The sequence below is a fragment of the Stegodyphus dumicola genome, chromosome 7, assembly GCF_044657685.1.
Source record: "Stegodyphus dumicola isolate Sdum_Otavi_A_Nest chromosome 7, ASM4465768v1".
In the NCBI taxonomy this organism is placed as follows: Eukaryota; Metazoa; Arthropoda; class Arachnida; order Araneae; family Eresidae; genus Stegodyphus; species Stegodyphus dumicola.
Genome location: NC_140774.1, coordinates 127,094,356 through 127,116,464, shown reverse-complemented (window position 1 = coordinate 127,116,464; position 22,109 = coordinate 127,094,356).

Below are 22,109 nucleotides of genomic sequence, written 5' to 3'. Positions count from 1 at the left end.
GAACGAGACAATTCCTTAAATGCGTTAAATAAAACGCACCTTTAAACGCCTGTAGTTCAACAAGAATTATTTTCAATGGACTTCTTTCTCTATTTAAATTGTTTAAACCAGAAATTTAAATAGTGAATGAAGGTGTATGATCACCGTATGTGGAAAATATTATTATAAATTTCCTTTGGCCTTTTTCACTTCCATCACGAAAAATTTAATAACAGAATATAAAGATTCATTTATAAAAACTTGCTTGTTTCAGTCTGCCAACCACGTATTACCAATAATTGTAACTGATCTATCAAAAAAATGCATGTCTTTATGGCAGACGTACGCGGGGATAAAAATAGGAACATCATGAAAACGTTTATATTCCAATAGCTAACGTATGGAACGCTTTCTGTAGTTCGACTTTCTGAGAGGTTGAAACGAACAAACTAAAAGCGAATACACTACAACTATAACAAAATGTATTAAATGCAATTAACTATTACAAAGCTAACACGTTTAAATTTTATTTCACATCTATGAGGCCCAGAACATAGCACAAAAGACGTTCGTATAAAGGAATTAAACATAAATATTGTTACGTATTTTATATTTATTTAGATGTTTTAGTAGAATTTGTAATTAAAATTGTTTTATATTCCCATGTAATGCAGCACGAGACTTATTTGAAGAGAAAACTACGCTAGAAAAATTAAAATACAGGATCACGCACATTTAACATACTAATAAATAGCTATCTCATAATTGTACGCTTTTGCTATCCGAAAAAATTGAGAAAATACCAGAATGTTCTCGTGCACGATTAAAAAGCTTGTAAAAGCAGAAGAAAAATATCTCAGTTCAGTTGTTTACTTACTGCTGTTATTGATTGTAGCGAGTTCGGGGTGAGTTCGGATTAGCGTTCTCTGTTTTTTTTTTTTAATTGAGTTTATCTATTTAACATTTTAGTAGTTTAAAATATAACTTCTGTCAGATATTGTGCTATTGTACGTATTACTCCGAGGAATTTTCAGCATTTTATTTTATTTCTTGGGACAAGAATAAATTTTTTAACATTTTATTGACTTGTGCATTCAATTCATTACGAACCTGTACGCACGCAACAATATAAGTAAAAAAGGGGCCAAATAATCCTGAAAATAAGATACTTAAATCCTAATTAATTACAGTTGAGAAACTATTTAGTGACTGAAAGAGGTCCACTTAAGAACATTTTAAAATTTTAAATTAATGATAGTTGCCAAAAAGCTATTTGTAGCACTATTCGAAGAAAGACAGTATAGTACTCATAAAATTAAATATAATCGAAGACGAATGCAGCAGAAATACGTGACACCAGCAATTAAGAACAATTTTTATTTATCTGAGTTTGCTGTGAAATAGCTTCAGCATTGCAAGCAGTACATTTAAGCATCATATCAGTAATATGTGACATACGGAAATTAACAGATAGCTGAGACGCACTAAATGCATATCGATTTATGTCAGAATTACATTACGTAATCTGGAATGTAATCTAATGTGAGGCAACAGGACATCTGAGCAAAGGAATCACATGGCACCCTGAAATATATTCAATAAAGCTATTTGATCTAATATCAGAGGTTTTTGGGCGACTACATTAAAGGAGAATATGGCAAAGTAAAGCAATTGATTGATAAATGTTGACGTGATGATCATAATGGTGGCACTGCTCATGATATTAAATATCAATAAAGATATATTATTTAACAATAAAACGTTAATTCCTCACAAAAAGTTCAAAATGATCATTGCAGTATTAAAATTTAAGTATGTGCAAGTAAATTCTTCTAAACATGAATTTATATTCAACAAAATATGCAAAAAATTAAGCAACAAACGAAATATCCAAATGTTTTTAAATTGATACACATAACAAACATGAAGATCATATTATTTTTTAAATTCCCTTGCCAAATTGCTTTGCAATATATGGAAACTTGAATATATGGGAAAATTAAACTCTGAACGAAACATGAACAGTATTCCAGTTGTCTAAACACATATTAATGTTAGGTATACGGGGTATGAAGCAGCGGGATTCTATGTGCTGCGCGGTGTGTAGCACGAATTCTTTTAATGTTTTACCAAATTGATTCACCTCTTGGTTTCTCTGTGCGTAACGGGCAAATTTTAATGTTGAATATTTATGGATCTGCACTGCAGTGCAGAATGCAATGACACTGCTAAAACCTTTTCAGAGTTTGAAAGCAAACGGCATATTAGTCATGAGTTTGTCACACCTATGTAAACATATCAGATACCACTAAAACATGCATATTCATTAATTCACTTACCATGCCATGTAAAACTCACATATTTTTCTGGTGCTGCACCTCCATAAGAACTAACAAAAGTATTGTGAATTTAAACACTCAAAAAGTAGTGATAGGCTTAAAAACGTAATAAGTTCGAATTCTTGTTTATAAATACTTATGATAAAATATAAAAACGAAAACTTACTTAATAATTACTATGTCATTTCTATAACATTACAATTTGTAAAAATAACTTTAGTCATCTCTTTTAAGTAGCATCCAGACCTCTCTGAATAGGTAACATTTACAGCAATTAGAAAACCTACTAAACATGAAAGAACATGAAACATGAAAGATTCTTGAAAAAAGGTGAAAGGGCACCTCTAATGATTTCAACAATTTTTAAGGAGAATTTCTACATTATTACATGCTGCACTTTTTAAGATTATTAAATTCGTAAGCAGTACACTTTGGTTAAGTAATTAATTGCTTCTTAAGAATCTCCTAATTACAGATGGCATCATTTGCATGTTTATAGCTGCAAAAGGTCAAAAGGGGAAAACATTATTAAATATTATACAATTTTTTACAGTGCATGTTATAACTATGCGATTAGTATAATAATTATGCTTTCTTGATTTCAATATAATAGTGCATTAGATATCGTTTTCTCATTAAGGAAAAGATTTTGTTAGTGAACAATGGAAAGAAAATTTTGCTTGCATCTTAAGTAACATGAGCTTAATTTGGATTTCTGGAGACTTAGAGAGAACTGAGAATTTGGATTCCTTATTAGCTGCCAATCATCGTTTATTTAAGGCTATGTAACTTCGTTTCAGCTATAGTTATCTCGTAGTATCAAGATATTCCAGGACAAATGCTTCACAATTCAGAAGAAAGAAATTTGTGATTTACCAACGCATAGAAAGCCTGTAATTAACATAAAACAGAAAAAAGACAATGGTAAGGAATGCCAACCAGCTTCAAATCAGAATCATGAATGAAGTCTGCTGTGTGCTTACAGAGGGACATAAATAATTTTGAACAATAGATGTTTTCTCCAAATCGGTACACTACCAAAAATCGGGTCTTTAATTTAATCCTTTTCTTATGTTTAAATTAATTTATTTACAAGTTCGTTGTAATAAATAATTGATTTTATTTTTATGCACTGAACTTTAATATATAAATAATATTTATAATTTAAAATACGTATGCAGATTTTATGAAGAAGACGGGAAGTGAAGGAGAAGAACATGGACATCAAGGAAGTACTGTAATTAAATGCAGCAAGCCATTTCCTTCATGTTTAAGCTTTGAGCAACCAATTTATCAGCCTTAAATTGGTGAGACTTTCGCTACTTTATGACATTATGAGAGTTTACTGCAAAGGAGATAAAGTAGCTTATGCTCAAAAATTCGTTCTAAATGTTATAAATTACTGGCTGAGGTTATTAAACTTAACTTATGCCTAAAGGTTGTTTACAAAGTATTATCAACAAACTGGGATTATTTAGATCTAAGACCTAATCTTACACTGGTAACAGATGCATTAAAACGCATCAAATAAATTACATATTATAAATTGTAAATTTTAATAATAATTTATAAGAAATAATCCACAAATTCAAATTTAATTAATTTTCCTAAAACAGGTAAAGAGATACAATAAAATATCATACTTTGTATATGACGTAAAAACACTTAATTACTCTGAATAAAGTGTTGAATTTGATTTTATAAAATAACAGTTGTCCTCTGTCTCTGGAAAAAAAATCTTTTGGTATTAAATAAGTTTATTAACGATAATAATAAAGAAAACAGAATATGAATAAAAACCTGCCATTTTAAGTAGTAACTTAGGATACAAAAGCATCTGCACGATTAATTTAATAAAGAGCAATCAAATCTCCTGTGTTAAATATTAAAATTGTTCACAACTATGCCATGCCTGTCTTTTAATTCACATGTGACGGGAGAATGAAAATAAGCATCATTGTGTAATATCAGGGTAATTTATTTAATATGAGTTTTATATGATTATCATTTTTCATCATACGACAACGTATGCATAGAAACATCATATGTATCCAGGAAAACTAAATTGGGTATTCTTTATCGAGTTGAGCTATTCGCTCATGAACTGATTCAATTTACTGCGCGATTAAACGGTGATTGCTCAAAACGGTGCGGTGTCTCCTTTAGAATCCACACACTGGCTGGAGGTGTGCCAGAAAGATGCATTCTCATTTTAGGAGAGAAAGGAATGCTTCTTTAGTCCATTATTCCTCCCATATTTTATTATTTGTCAACTATTTAAAAAAAAAATCTAGAACTTTATATTTATATAGGAAAGAGGTTCTTAGGGAATCTCAGAACTACAGAAGAGCTAGAGATACCCATCGGGCTAAGAACTTTATACTTATATAGAAAGGAGGTTCTTAGGGAAACTCAGAATTACAGAAGAGCTAGAGCTACCCATCGGGCTAGAGTTTCGATTAAAGTAATACTTCTAATCCTACTACGTGTTCTATTCTTTCAGAACTTTGGTTTAACCTCACGCACCTCTCGTGATTGTCCTCGTTCTCGATTTATTTATCAAAGTGATGAACGTTTGAGTGGCGAATGATGAAAAAGAAGTGATTTAGTTCACTAAACTACCTGCTTTAATCCGATCACATAACACAGCAGTTTTATCCATCTTTAATTCTTTTTAAGAATATAGAAGATTTAGACAAAAAAAAAAAAAACGTTAATCGATAATAGGAAAGAATGAGAAAAGATTTTACATTTGTTTTTCTTTTCACGTACCGCAATAATTATGCTTTCACGTCTCCGCAATAATTATGCTTCAAGGTACGAAATACCAGAAATTATCAATTTCACAAAGAAATTGCACAAAGAAAAATGTATGAAATGGGTGTATTTCACGTGTCTGGAAGCAGAGTGTAAAATGATATCTTAAAATACAAGATTCACTTGTAAGATTAGAAATTTTGGTTAACTTGAATTTTTACATCAGTTTCTGAAAACAAATTACCATCATAGCCCCTGAAGATATCATAGGCTTCTGCTGAACATCGAAGTATCTGATGGAGAGTGCGATACTATTCGATATCAGCTTGATCAATTAGTTCCTATACGGATTACGGAAGTAATATACAATCACACAGTATTTTAAATTAGTGTAATTAACGCAATATCCTGCCTTGCTTACTTCCTCCCAAATTCGCATGCCTGACACAGCTGTATTAAAAAGGTTTTTTGTAACGTCACTTAGACCCTCTTGAAACCTGCTTCTGTTCTCAAGGTTCAAGCTTAGCTAGCTATAAATTTACACTGAAAGTTAATTTAAGTTTTAAAACTTAATTTTGGTGCCGATGTTAATCACCATTATGCTAACAGACACGCACATTGTATTTTGCATTTCGACCCATTATGTGGGTTTAAACACTAGCAGTCTGCTTTTACCAATAGATCAAGAATCGCTCAAAATGTGGCAATAGTATTACGATGTTCTTGTAACACTTTGAGTGCACGCGTAAAAGAGAACACAGATTTGCAGCGAACCATTTTAAGAACTTCAGCATATTGCATGCTTCATGCTCGTAAGAAACTCTGTTTCTGAAGATAAGAAAAACGATTAAATGTTGAAGAACAGCTGTTCTTTTTCTTGTCAGAGATTACAAATTCTGATGCTAAATAGAGAGGCTTGATACATTTTTTTATGAAAGAGTAAATACTTTTGTGGGAAAAAAGTTATGAATATGGCGATACTAGGTATATCAGGTTTTCAAATCATGCTTCACAATAGTCTAGAATTTTAAAGTCAATGTTTACTTGAAGTTGTTTACTTGAATGTATATGTATACATATATTTATACATACATACATACATATATATAACGTACGGCTACATATATTGCCGTTTCTATAGATATAATTTCTTTATTCATCAGTTCTTATCTACGTATTTACTTCAGATAGCCTTTCCTATTTTATGCTTTTGTAGCACTAACATAAGTTTTTGCTTTACAAAGAAAAAAATTGCTGCAAAATATGTTTGTTTTTTTTTTTTTACCTTAACGCATTTAATCTTTAAGGAAAATGAATAAAATGTATACTCCTTTATCATCAAGAGAAACGAGCACATAAATAGAGTAAAAAAACAACTATTTGCATAAAGCAATTCAAATTCCGGCAAACGTTAAATGAAAAGGACAAAATGAAGGTAAGTTTTGTATCTTTTATCTGTGAGTTTAATATTAAAAGTCACGGATGAAAGCTGAAAATTTTTCATTGAAATTGTTTTGCATAAACAACTTTATTTTAGGAAAAAAAATCTAATTAAATTCCCTTAAAAGCCGGTTTGCAAAGAAAATAAAAGGGGAAATGCGACATTGAAAGGATATAACTTTTTTAATCTGCTAGTTTTAAACTATACCTAAAATAATATCTAAGGCAAATCAATATATTTCTAACAGATTCCTCTTTCGATTTCTTAGCTGAAACTGTTCCTTAGCATAAATGCCAGTAAATTAGTTCCAAAATTCCAATACTATGTTTTGGAGACTTTCATTTATCACGAACCTAAAGGATATCGATATTATAGTTGAAAGTTCTCCATGCACACTTTTCGATTTCCTTTCGAAAAAAAGTTAAAGGAATCATTTAAGTAATGTCTACTTTATGTCCAAATTTTTGAGAATTATATGACGCTCAAAGTGATAACTCAGAGCTTATATGATTCCAAGTGAATGATATTCGTTGAAAATGCAACAATATTTATTTAAAACTGTAGGCATTCTTTGATATTGCATGAGAAATATATGATATTATAAAGGATTTAAAACCTTTTCACAAATTATATGCATTAAAGTTTTGCAGTTGTAGAGCACAAGCATATTAATCATAACATATTAAACACGTACACATTTGTCTAGTTTAAGTTCTCGATATTTTCCAAAACACATATAAATTAAAGATCTTATTAATTATTTTTTTTTGCATAATATTTTTTAAATTTTAATTTGTGGTCTTTTAAAGTTAAATCAACAAATTAGTAATCATAGTTATATTATTATGATTAATACAAAACACAAAAGGTCTCTCTACCTGAGGAGGAATGCTTTTGTAAAAGACGTTTAAAGGAAATCGTGTTTGAATTCATGCGCATATTCAGAGAAAATGAAATCTGTATAAATATAAATATTAGTTATAACTGTGTGGCAAATTTTATGGTTATCTTCTTTCAGGTATGAAGTTAGACACAGTTCATACAAACTCACTGGTGTAATGTTATGTAGTAATTCTGGTCCTGGCACCTGGGTGGTCTGCAGGCTACTGCATTTGTAAGACCTAAAGGGAAAATTAAGATTGTTTATGTGCAGGCAGCCACCTTTGCAAAATAAGTATTGACTGAAGATAGGCGCCAACTTATTGCATGCATTCCTTGACCTTTGATGGAAACAGAAAATGCACTTTGTAGGAGATTTTTTGTCGAGGCCCGATGTTTTTCGATTTTTCCCAGGAAAAGGAAATTACCTTGAGTTTTCTCATGATGTTGATAAAGAAAGTTGTGCGGCGCCTATTCTAATTTTTTCTTAGTTATAATTAGCCAAGATAAGGTCGTGGCAGACGGCGATTGACCAATTAGTTTGAAATGAGTCGTGGTTGCATCGGCGCCGCAGTATAATTAATAATTAGGCAATGAGTTAAAAAGGGAACTCAGAGATTTTTTTAGCTATTAGTTTTGAGTTGGACGTGGAGTTAGCAAAAATTAAGAGAAAGAAAAAAAAGATTACATTTTTTTAAAGTGGCCTGCTCAGAGTTTTCTTGAGCTACTTGTTTGAGGAGATGCGAAGAGTTACTACTGGCGTTTTTTGTATGAGTGATGTTTGACTTTAACGTTGGTGGTTAAGTGTTGTTTTGCTTAGAATTATAGAAGAGTTGAGCGATATTAAGAAGAAAAGAATATAAATAATGGGGAAGAGTAGAGAACAAGAATGACAGCTTCGTGAATTATGACCAGCGGAGACGGATAATTTTGCGTAGGAAAAGGAGGACTTGAACAATAAACCCGCGGTTACAAGTAAAACCTTTTCGAGACTGACATTTAATGAACGGAGGAACAGATGAGCATAAAAATACCTAATTTCCAGGCATAACAATGTCGATTTTCAGAAGTCATGAGTTGTTGGTCGACGATCAAAGATATCTTTTCGAGACTGTTATTTTACGAGCGGAAGAATAAATGACCGTAGTCGTATACTGGGTTCGTTACCTAATTGCTGTTATATTTGTACTAAATTGTCAAGATGTTCATTAGGCAATAAGATTAAAAATTTATAGTTATCAAAAGTTTGTATGTGATTAGTTCACACAAGTTATGACGCAACAGTATCATAGAACATTAACTTCAATAACACGCAATGTAAAATTATGGGCGAAATATAGGCTCATTTAGGCAATGAGATGTAGAATGATGGACTGTTTCGGCCATTTCCAAAACGTTCATTTAAATTGAAATTCCCCTGCCACTTTGAAAGGAAAATAGTACTGAAAGAAGCCACTTTTCTTGTATATGTGTATTTGCTTGGTTTTACACTGAAATTACTTGAAGCTGATATGCATAGGTATGGTGCAAGTTTGAGAATCTGTCAGCAAGCTCAAAAGGCAGTTAGACAAGAAATGGGACCAGTCATAGAAATATTTGTTCATAACACACTGCTCTTATTTGATGCTGATTTCTTCTGAAACTCATCGGTTTTTGTTTGTTTGTAAACTGATGCATAATTGATATAAAATGTTAGAAAACTAGGAAGCAAATTTCTAATGATGCAATAAACGTACACATCATCCTTCGGAATGAAATTTCATTTAAGGAACTATAGTTTAGGACTGATATGAGAAATATTTGAGTGTTTTATGTAACTGTTATTATATTTTTCTTGGATTTTAAATCAGTAAGCTAATTAAAAGCATCAAAATATTACATCAGCCAAACATTTTCAAAGTAATTGCACGGTGAAATCTCTTTTTGTATGTTTGTGCCATCAAAAACAGAAATGTAGATTAAAACCGAAAAAGAAACTCTTCAATGTTAAAGCTTGGAATTAGTCAAAAAAAAAACTTTATGGCGGGAATTTTGAATGAAACCCTATCGATTATGTAAAAGATTAAGTAAAAGTCCTTCTTATTCAGAAATAAGAAATTTTCTAATTGTAAATTTAATGTGTTATTGAAATGATTAGCTTAGTAATGTATTAATATTCATTTTCCCCATAAATAATTTTGAAGTTATGTGCAAAACTTAAACAGTATGTTAAAAATTTATTTTTCAATAAAGTGATAATAGTCTATGTTAGGTGAACTATGTTTTATTCTATGCATAAAAAGGAAAACTTCTGTAAAAGCAGAACTGATAGGAAAATGTTACTCTTTTCCTTCAAAATTTTCAAAAATTCGAAAAATTTGAACCCGGTTTAAGAGATAATAAATTTTAATATTTTTCCCATTTGCTGAGTTTTGGTTCAGTAAAGAATTTTACATTTTTTGAATTTCTGTTCCAAAATAAAAGAAATGTTGAGCCAAGGAAAATTTAAAATCTGTAGATTCATTAGGTTATTTTTAATCCAGGAGATATGAAAGATGGGCAATGTCGTCGTCAAGACTCGAGCCTGGAGTGTGCTACTGTTACACCACGAAGGCATGCTGGAAGGAGAGAGAAAATACCTTGTTTACTCCCCCTGTCAAAGGACAACTGGGGATTAGAGGATCTAGTCGCCAAATCCTGTTGGTGGAGAATCATAATTTCCACCTTTTTTAGTTCGTTTCGTTTAGTTTCTTAGCGAATATTGTCCACAAACATTTTTTTTTTTTTTTTTTTTTTTTTTTTGAAGTAGGAGACATGAAAAACGAATAATGCCCTCACCGGGATTTGAACCTCGACTTCTCGAATACACACCGAGTGTGTTACTGTTACACCACGAAGACATGCTGGAACGAGGAAGAAAAATTCGTTCTAAATCAACACTCCTAAATGTTTTTATTTATTGTGGAAGAATATATTCAGATATCAATTCAGATAGCAATCATTAGCTTATTCGTTTTGTTTTCCCTTCCTTTTGAGATCTCTAAGTTATGAACATTTCCGTAATATATTGATACTTGTTCTCTTATTCCTTCATTTATTGAGAAAATACGAAAAAGATTCAGTTGCAATGTGTGCTACTTCCAAATTAAATCATGATTAAGTAACTGGGGCATAAATACTTAACTATGTTTTAGGAAAAGTAGCCATACAAAACTATCAAAACTTTCATGCAATTATTTACATTACATGGTGCTGTTTACAAGACTTTTTGCGTTATAATTAGTAATAGAATATCACAGAATGTCTAAAGATAAGGAAAATAGCATCTATATTTATTCGTAAGTGTCCACTCTTCCTGAAATGCACATTCTAAGGTCTCTAAGTGGTCTCACTCTTACAGTTTAAGAGAAAACGAGCAAAAGGGACGAAACATTTACTGCTCTATGGAGCGGAATTCGAAGTCATAGGGCAGCAGATTACCATCGCTTTCCTCTCATATTGCTACTTAAACCTCTTACCCATCTTGTTCGTGATGAGCGTACTTCTTGGAAACCTTATTAGGTCATCCCATAAGAATAATTCATGCAGATGGATGATATAATCCGATCATCAACATCACATGCGCCGTTAAACTGATACGCCTCATTTACTCTTCGTCCCAGAATATTTGTCTCTAGACATATGTAAGGATGACAAAATTCCGAGAAGGATGATATTCTTTAGACACTTCTCTGCTATAAAATGTGTCAACTATCGCGGTAATGCTCCAGATTGATTACTAAATCAGAACCCCTTTTTATGTGGACATATGTGTGAGACAAAATTTAATATATTAGAAACAGCACAAGTGGCTAATGTAATCCGATTGTCAGAATATTTAGAGTAGTTGAATAATGTTATAACTGCTTAGTTATTTTGACTAATTACTTAACAGATTTTGACGTATCTGTTACCACGTTATCTATGTAGATACAGCCACGTACATAATAAATATACACATATTTTAAAGGTAATAATTAAAGAATATTTAAACCTTCATAAATTTAAAATAAAATTCATAAATTCATAAATTGGTAACTCCCGCCACTCGGAACCTGAAAAAGCAATCAGCAGTTTTGTATGACTTTTTACAGCAGCAAAAGAAAATTAATTAATTTTGTGAGACGACTATATATGGCTTTGATCTCATTGTATTTAACTTATTAGACAACGAACAATTTTACATTCATAGCTCACTTGCTGTGAAATTGGTAGTACCAATGCCTCCACAGATCAGTGATGTTTGTAACGAGAATTCTGCCTTCCTAAAAAAGCTCAACTGTTGGTTGTCATGCGCCATCGGTATTTGGTAGAAAGAACAAACTAATGGTACAGAATATTGGTGATGTTTGCTGATAGATGACACCGTCAGCGAAGGTCAGTAGACAGTTCCATTCTGCTCTTGTAATGCCCAATCCTGAATCCATTGGGACGTTGACAAGCGTCTTCAAACCGTCACCATAAATGCAGAATGCCTTTTGAGCACAAGCATTGAAATCTCCAGGTCTTTTAAGGACAGTGAGAATGCTGAATAATCCCCTCAAGTACGTTTTTTGATAAACGTGAGATTTAATAAACAACGTATATCAGCGAAACCTGTGAACTTTTGGACGTGATTAAGTTCCAGTCTGACGGCATATGTCCGCGTGATAGACTGTATAGCGGATCTGATCGGAGTTGCTGTGACACAGTTGCTTACTGGTTGCCTGTGAAGAGAAGTAGGGTAGTAGCAAAGAAGGCAATCGCCAATCATCACACTGGTGAATCATTACATTCACGTCACTTTTGAAGAACAGTAGCTTACTTTGAGTTTCATACGCAAAACACGTTTTGCAGTTTTTGTGGGCAAATGGGGTAATCAGACAACGTCGACATTCATGACTGCTCTGCAAATATAAGGCCTGATCCTGGGACCATTCGAAGTGACATGACGCTTCGAACGATCACATTAAAAGCACATTTTTAGCTCATATTGAGATCTGCAATTCTTTCAAGGTGAGCGACGTCTTTGTTCTTTTCCTGTCACAATTGCACGGTACGATAAGTTAAGCATACGCTTTATCTCTTGATAAGTGTCTTGTATTAGTCTTAATTTATTGGAGTAGATGAGTAAAACATGCGTAGGTATATAGCAGCATAGACTAAAGGGTTTAACTGATTAAATCAAACTAAGGAAACCTGTTAATGAGTATTTAATAAGTTGTATGAAGTGATGTTGACTTTATAATGTAGTGATTTAATTATAGCTCCTATTACAAGTACCCATCACATAATTAATAATAACAACCTATGCAAATTGTATAGTGTTTGCATTATCTGATATCGGGAACTTCGACTGCCACCAGCGCTAAGTTCTTAATAAATGCAAGCTTCCCCGTTGCCCTTAAACTTCGGCGTGTTCTCTTAAACTACTTCGTTGAGTATCCTGTTAACTTGTTCGATAATTCAACGTGTTCCGTATTTGTTATAGTCTTTCAGCTTTATCAAACAAAGACATAGATGAAATGTCATTTTAGTGAATCACTGGATATTACCGAAAAAAATTCCTGTACACGTATAAGTCATTAAAATAAATACATTGTGGAAATGTATCCGCTCCTCTTTTAAAGCATCTACTGTTGTACTCTACACTTGAAATCTCTTTTTCACAATTCATTAGCCTACTCTAGTTTTTGCCTCAGCTCTTTGCTAGAATCCAATCACCTGCTGGACATCATAGAACTTGTTTGAATCTGTACTGTGCTGCTACAACCAAACTTTCAAGCTTTTAATGGCGACGGTTGTCGTTAATTCAACTAGATATGCAAATTTACACCTGGTATTTGATAGTTTAATTGATTCTTCACGGTTTCTGGTTCAAAATATCTAATGATATATATAATTTAAGCAACATATACTTAATAAATTTTAAAACTTTTATACACTTCGCAAAGATCATGCTTATAATTTTATAAAAACAACACTGTCTATAGAAAACTACTTGCTTTTAATTTTAAGCAAGACAGTGTAGTTTGCTCTATAAAACATCCCTATTTTCCGTAACTATTATCTTACGATTTTCGCCTTTATAAGATTTGGGTTCTGCTTAAACAAATACGTATACTTAAGATAGAATAACATTCCGAACAAATATCAATTTGGAAATCAAACAACAAAAATCAGCATTATATTTGCAAATTTTCACAAGGCTAGTTTCGATAGTTTATCCGACACATCATCCTCAGCTGCCAAAGCGCAAATGAACGAGATAAGATAAGAATGGTTGGACAGGAGTTAAGCTACTGGCGCTATCTATTGATAAAACAAGAGCTTACACATAATTTCCTTACATTCGGAAGGCAAAGATGGATTGGAATAAGGGTCGTTAACTAGAACTGAAAGATAGTTTTGAATGTGAAACGCCTTCAGAAAATCCAGTTCACCAATGGAAGATGCTTTTTGATTAAATTTGCCTGCAGAAAAATTGAAAGTAGGAGTTTCGGACCAACAATGTTGGGCAACAGTTGACTTCTGCATTTCCTTTTTCCTAACATATGTCTCATTTCCTTAACGTAAAATTTTAAGGCTCTCTTTGTCTGATCAATGTAAATTAAATCACATTAGCAAGGAATCTTGTAAATACCCCAGGTATTCATGTCCGGAATGGCGTCCTTGAATATGGAACTCGGAATGTTGTTGATAGGAAAATAAACGACCCGATAGTTAAATTTCTGTAAAATACATGCAACTTTATAGCTAATTGATGGAAAGAAAGGAATGACAACATAATTCCTATAATCCCCTAAAAGTAGAGTGTGCCTTTTGATTTGTTGAGAGAATTTTTTAACTGCTTGAAATAATGTTGGGTGAAAAGCCCCTGTCAATAGCTACAGCTTTTAAATTAGTTCTTGATCAAGAGCCAATTTGGAGGAACTAACGTGCACAGAAACAAAGGAATACAATGAAGCTAAATTTTGTTTTGATATGATTTTAAGTGTAGTGGAAGGCAAACTGACGAAGCTATACTGTAAACCGTAGTACTAAAGTTGGATATGTTACGTGTGACCAAAAGGTCGAGGAACGGCAGTGAATTGCATGTCTCAAGTTCAAAAGTGAACTGAATAGCAGGATCAATGGGATTCATTGTTAAAATAACTTTATTTAAATCATCTTTACTACCGTCAAACATGGTAAAAGTATCGTCTACGTAGCGGAACTATACCGGGAAGTTTAAAGTTTCAAATAATTTCGATTCATAGTAGTGCATGTAGCTATCAGTCTGGATGGGACTGAGGAGGCATTCCTTAGCTAATCCCTCAATTTGCTTGTAATAGATCCTATCATATGTGTTTCCGTACGCGGGACTGGACGTCAAAAGGTAAAGGTAAAGGTAAAGTATGGGGGACACCAGCGATGTACCATAGGTCAACTGGTAACGCCTTCCCATAATAACTCTTAAGAAAAAAGAAAAAAAAGAAAGGGGATTGCAAGTTTTATAGGAATTTAGATAGAGTGAAGCTTTCCAAAAGGTCTAGAGTTTGCCTATTGTGCTACATCGTGCAATCCCACAGTACGCCCTGCATCCAGTATTTAATTAAAATAATGATGCAGGACATAAGTAGATTACAAAACAGTCGGAATACAATTTGACATTCACAAGATAAATTGAACATCTGATTTGGTGCAACAAAAATAGGAGATCAACATAATTAATAAACAGATAAACCTAATGAGATAATTCTGTAAAAGGTCTCTGGTACGGCCACTTGTAATAAAAGCTACATCATCTGCAAAAGCTACAATTTTTGAATAATCTGGCCATGGATAGGCAATGATGTTGTTGAAACTGATATTCCAGAGATCTGCACTCATGCAAGACCCCTGAGGACATCCTCATCATTTCTTAAATGAAAGAATTATGCATATTTACTTTTTACTTTCAAAGCAAGTTTACATATTAATTTAGAAGTCAAACAACTTGCTTCAGTCCATGTTAAAGGGGTTATCACATCTAGCGATGGTCCCCGCTAGACGGGACTTTTCTGAGAAACGAGATTCTGGTAGCGCTGGTTTAAACAAGAGGATTCCTAGAAAAAGCAGCTTCTCTGGAAGCAAAGTCGCGCCTAGCTACGGAAACGATGTCCTGGCTACACGGGATATTTTGAAACTTCGCTGAAAATGTTCCGTCTGTAGTTCTGTCCCGGGTAGAGATTAACCAATCAGACGAAGGTTCTGCTTTTTGAAGGATCACGTGATCCGAATATGAGCGATACTCGATGTCTGTTTAGTAAGTAAAAATGGTAACCTAGCTACGTAGGTTTCGTGGAAATGTGCGGGTTTTAAGAAGTGCTCCTTTTGACGTCCAGTTTCTCTCCTAAAATTTCATGTTTACAGCAAAAACTTAGTAAGCAATAACCAGTTTGGATTTCGAAGCCTACATTCAATGCAATAATATATCTCGTCTTAAAATCAGCTTTTGATTCTTTATGGTGGCCAGCAGTTTTACAAGCGCTGCGTTCCTCTAAGTGCCCTCAAAATTTATTTCTAATTATTACAGATTATATTATAAGATTACTTCCGAAACAGGAAAAGTATGATTTTTTACAACAACACTGAAATTGTGCGTCATCAAGTCAGAGGATGTCCTCAGGGGTCTTGCATGAGTTCAGATCTCTGGAATATCAGTTTCAACAACATCATTGCCTATCCATGGCCAGATTATTCAAAAATTGTAGCTTTTGCAGATGATGTAGCTTTTATTACAAGTGGCCGTACCAGAGACCTTTTACAGAATAATTGCAATTTTTAATAAATCACATAGTTCTACTTCTATTAAATATTAGTTCTTATAAATACTATAAATAATATAAATGTCTCTGATAATTAATAATTTTATAATAATTATAATAAAATTACTAATTATCTTAAGAAACTTAGATATTTTTACCCCTAAGAAACTATATAATCTAAAAACTAAGAAATCTAGATAGTTTTACCACTTACAGTATGTGATTTATTAAAAATGCTGAAGATAGGAAGTTTTATTCGGAATCGATTCCAGGCCAACAAGGTGGCTGCATGCTGCGTGGTTTTTCCATATGTAACGTGAATACGAGGCAACCTCTCTTAGAAAGCCCTTCACAAAGGCATCTCTTCAATTAGGCAGATAACCTTGAGTACTTTGCATATTTGAACAACCTAAACTAACTAAAATGGGTGGAAGGTAAACTCGTCATTGCCTGCATTTGGCCGACTAGGTCTCGTTCCTCTCTCTCCTCAGTCTCCCTCTAAGCGAGGGGACATTAAATATTATCCCCCTTTCCCCTCTCGTGGTTCCCTGATAACGCGTCCGACTGATTGTTAGAAGATCGATAGGTTTGAATCAAGGCGAGAGTATTGCTCATTAAACAGCTACACGACAGTCGTTCTTATTTTATTTATTTCTAGTGCCGTAAGGCTCATGCATGAAATTTAGAAATGGCAAGTTTAAGTGGATACTATCTAAAGGAAAATCTTTATTTATTTATCTTTTACTTCTGGTGGAAGATACATGAGATAAACACAACCATATAAGAACAAAACTTAGAAAGAAAGAAGCAAAATGTGGTGCGATTGATTTAAACGAATTGTTGTATTCTAATATCGCACCGAATCAGTGTCACCACGAATAACCCCGCAATGCCGTAGGTGATTTCTGTCCATAATACAGTTAATACATTAGAGGACAGATTGTCGTGCTCACGATAATGATACCAGAAAGCTGAGTCGCAATTAGTCACGACTGTCAGTCAAACGAAAAGTCGACACAATAACAGATCAATAGCGATCCGGGATGTCAGTTTGTAGAAGAGCGTTCCAACATTTGATTGCAGTTCTATCCTGTAATTTCTATCAAAAAGTGAATACATGGCCTCTTTAATTAATCTTCTGCAGAATCAAACGAAATGTTAATTTTAATTACCTCTCGAATTACCAAACACATTTTTAGACAACATGCCAGTCGCTCACTACTGGATATTCCGCAATGAGTCAAAAGTCATTAAAGAACACATAAAAAAAATCTTATTCGTTAACTTTTAACAGAAAATGCTTTCCAACGTAAAAATTATTCTAATACTTGAACATGACGGTTTTCAATTAAAACCTTCCAAATGGCCAAGATTTGTCTCTGAGACCAAAAGTTTCTCAAACCAATCATGATAATGAGGTATTTTCTTGATTCAAATATTAAAATTTCCGTGTAGTTCCCATGCTACATGGAAACTTTAGTTTTAATATGTTGGATTAGATTTCTTGGGCATACTTCGCAGTTTGAAGTACATATACACAAATTTATAGCTATACAAAAAATTTCTAGGCCTTTTATTAATCAATAGCATTGCTGTATACATAAAACAAAATGTTATTATCTTAAAATTTACAGGAAACGATCTATATAAAAGAAAATCACTTTTTTTTTCAATGCAAGTTCATTAGCGTTTTAGATGCATGTGCAGATAATACAGTTAAAAGACAACTTTACTTTCTAAAAATTAGCATTTGCTCCACAGTTAAACTGAATATTTATTTCTACAAATAAGCACTACGATCACTTATTTTCAAATCCGGTTATTAGTATGCTTTTATTTATTGAATTAAGTTGCCTACATTGCTTTATTTATCTATTAATGAAGTAAAACATTTAGTTAAAGTTACTTAAAATATTTCTTTTGGTTTTATTCCGAAATGTCAATTTTGAATGAATTTTGAATTTCAATTCCATATGAAATAAACATACAGCGAATGAAAGAAACTATTGTCTTCATGTTAGTCAAACATGGGTGACTGAAATTATCATGCGGTTGTCATAAAATTAAAGATTCGTCGGTTTATGAAAATAAGTTCAGAAACAACTTTATAAGTAACCCATATCCTTTTCTTCTAGTAGTTCTGCTCTAAATAAGAAATTGGTTTTTTTACACGTTACTTCAGAATAAAAGATAGGAGGCTCTAAGGGAGCTCTGTGGTGATCTGTGGGCTACGGCATTATTAATAAGGCAGCAAGAAAGCATTAGAAAATGTTTTTTTCTGCGAATGCAACAGTCGAGCGAGGAGAAACCATTCCATTTATAAAACTGGCTTTCTCTTGGAAACATTACACCTAATAAGGCAAATTTGGAATGTGTGGCCGTAGCGAATAAAAGAAGGACTTATATTTCTTTACGTCATATAGATCAGACGGTATAATTAAACAATTTATGAAAGCTACAAACGAACAAAAGAATGGGTTCTGTAATTTAAATAAGTAGTTTTTCAGCGTGGGAGATTCTAAGCTTAGGAAATAATTTTTATCAGGCTACAAAATCTGACAGCCTTCTGAAATTTAACTTCAAAGACTAAACAGCACAGAGAAAAGTTAATCGATTGATGTATTTTAGATGTAAACGGCGACGAAGAATACGTGTTTTGGTTATTCCACATCTGAAAATATTTATTTCAACTTAAACATATCTAAACCGAACGTACATTCACTTGTGTATTAATTTTCTTTACGCCAACAGCAGGCCGGCCGATCCACAGGTGTCTTAGCATATCGGCTGACATGCCCTACTGCTATATCTATAATATAATACCTAGGATACATCTAGTTTTTCTGAATACATATATATATCAATAGCAGAGGAGTCGACTGAACAAAATTCCTTCAAATTTCTGACAATTTATTGTCGAAAAGGACAGATAAGCATATGTAGCAGACATAAATAAATAAAATAAGGAAAATAAAAATAAATAAACTTATATAAATGAATTAGTGTGTATCTTCATAATAATTAAAATCTAAAATGGCAATGTTATACATTTTTAAATAATTTAAATTGGCATTTTAGCTTATTTACTTGATTATAAAAAATATAAATCGTATAACATTAATGGCTTAACATTCATTCGCAATTAATAATTAAATATTTTATGCGTGTTTTACTATGGTAACAAGCTGAATTTCTAGCAAATGTGAGCACATTTATTGCAATGCACAAAATTTCAATAAATAGACAACGAGTATTACTGTTAATATGAAAAAGGAAAATTAAACGATTTAAAGAAATGTATTCAAATGTTTCTAATAATAAATACCTCTCATCACTATCATAAAATTATCATTTAAAATAATATTATAAAATGCAAATGTTCCAAACTCGACAATTAATATACCAATCACAAAAACCTTAATACTTTCTAACGGCAAATTAATATTTTAGTATAAAATGCGTTATCTTGCACACCAAAATATTGATTAGTGTACGTTTTATCTCAGGTATGCCTTTATTGCTTTTTAAATCGTTGAATGAAATAATGAAGTTATTTCATAAGATAACCTTACATTAAAAATTCAAAGAGTGACTTGTTTACATGAATAATTCAACAGTTCAGATGATTTCGTTATTAATCTTACTAATATTATACAAACTTTTCCCATTTGCTTTAATAAACTTTGCATCATTATTCAGAGTCTATAAACTCCATACGGAGCAACGACACAAAATTTAAATGTATCTAAACCAGTTTGCTATTAAGGTATAGGAATATTAAATTTCCATGCCCACAGATCTAAAGCTACTCGCTCCTTATATTAGGGTTGATGTTAAAACGTAATTCTGCTAAAAGCGGAATTATGTCACTAAAGATCGGTGAAGTGTTGTTAAGTGCAATGATGGGGAAATTTGAATACGGTAATGTTTTCAATTAATGAGATGCATTCAGTTGTAGTTATCGTTAATTTAATAAATTGTTTATTTAAATTTATCTGTCTTTGCATTTTGAAGTTAAGTAACAAATTTCATGGCATACATTACAATAATATTTCGGTAATATCATAATTTATAAATTACTTAAATACCTTAAAATTAAGTAAGAAAGAAGCTTAGAATTGGTGTATCTTTTATATAAAATCAATTGATTTCGAAAGCACTTGATGCAGATCCCTCTTCTTCAAGAAATATAAATTTTACAAAAACAACAAAGTTTTGGAGGAAGATGGACATATGTCAGTCGCCCTAGGTACAGATTAGTTTTATGTCAAATTCTTTTCTTATTTTCGAGAAATTTTGTGTTTTAATGGCTATTGGCGTCTTCCAATATAAAATCTAGATACATTTAAATTTCATTTTCTTTTAAAGCCGCCCGGACAGTGTAACAATAAGTGACGCTGACTGATGGATCGAAGTGCTCGGGTTCGAATCCCAGAGAAGTCATGGATATTTTTAAATGTATAATGTCTGTGCAGCATGGGGATACTCAAAATATACGAAGAGCTGAAAATTCAAATCAAAAGTCTCCAATTCAGATCCTGCGTAAGTTATAGCCCATTGTTATATTCCCATTTTAGTTCATCAAGAAATGAATTAAACTAATCGCAGAAAAGATCATAATTTATAGAAATTAACACAAAGAACTTCTTTTTAATTTGATCACTTCCCCTTTCTAAAAATATTAAAATGGCCATAACAGAGCGCGATTTACTAAAGATGCCTCCAGCCAATACTTTTCTAATTCATATCAGTACATTATTGAGATGTATTTTACTTGTTTTATAGTAATATCACACTAAATCCATAAATTGTGTCATGAGTGGAGAGTTTCACGTATCATTGGCTTCATAGGTGATATCACGTAATTATCCAGCTGCGTCCTAGTTTTGAAGAAGAATCGCTGGAATGCAAATCCTGAGAGTCTCCCACTCCTCTACTTCATCCTACCAACCTCTATAATAAAGAACTTCCGGCTTTACAGATTTTAAGCTTTTCCATGCCGAAATACACTATACATTTACAAATATCCATCCATTCTCCGAGATTCAAACTCGGGGCCAAAGATATGAAATCTGGTTTACTTACTATCATGCCATGAAGTAGACTTTTCGATGTATTGCGATTCCACTGATGCAAATTATACATATCCACAGAGATCTTTACCTGGCTTTTATTTTCGCAATCACTGGTCATAGACTTATAATTTCAATTATAAAAAGTTTTTAAATGAAGCAAATATTCATGTATTGCGATTTTTAAGCTAAAAAATTAATTTTTTATAAAATACGAAATCTAGCTTTTCGTACATTTCTCCGGTTCTTGTACTTATATTTAGGGAAATTTTGGACTCGTTATTAAAAAAGATCCAAAAACGGTTTAGACCCGTAAAAAGGTTTCCCGTAAGACAAAAATTGACGGAGATTTGAAATTCAAAATTTGAGACATATAACATCATTCTGAATTTTCACTGAAGTATATATCAAAAAATAACATAGAATAAATTCGAGTTTGAATTTTCCCCCCCTAAAGAATATCTAGTGACATTCTTTTGCATTTATTTATAATTTTATTATATTTGGAAGTCTGAAAGAATTTTGACGCGAGTAATTTAGAAATTCCAGACGTCTAAAAATACATTCTTAATATTCTGATGAAGATTTATTACTTTAAAATCAGAACCTGGTAATCATAGAAATTTCATTTAAATGCTAATATTTCTCATTTTTATTCAATACAAATAGTATCACAAGTTGGCTGCAAGAAACCTTTAAAGCTATATTTTCTACAACACAAATTCTGTAAGTTTTTGTGAATAAGTTCGCCTTTTGAAAAAAAAAATATATTGATCAATACTATATTTTTCTACTGAGAAATGTAGCAAATTCACCGTTTCTTAATCAATCACAGTAACATCATCTTCTTTTCCTA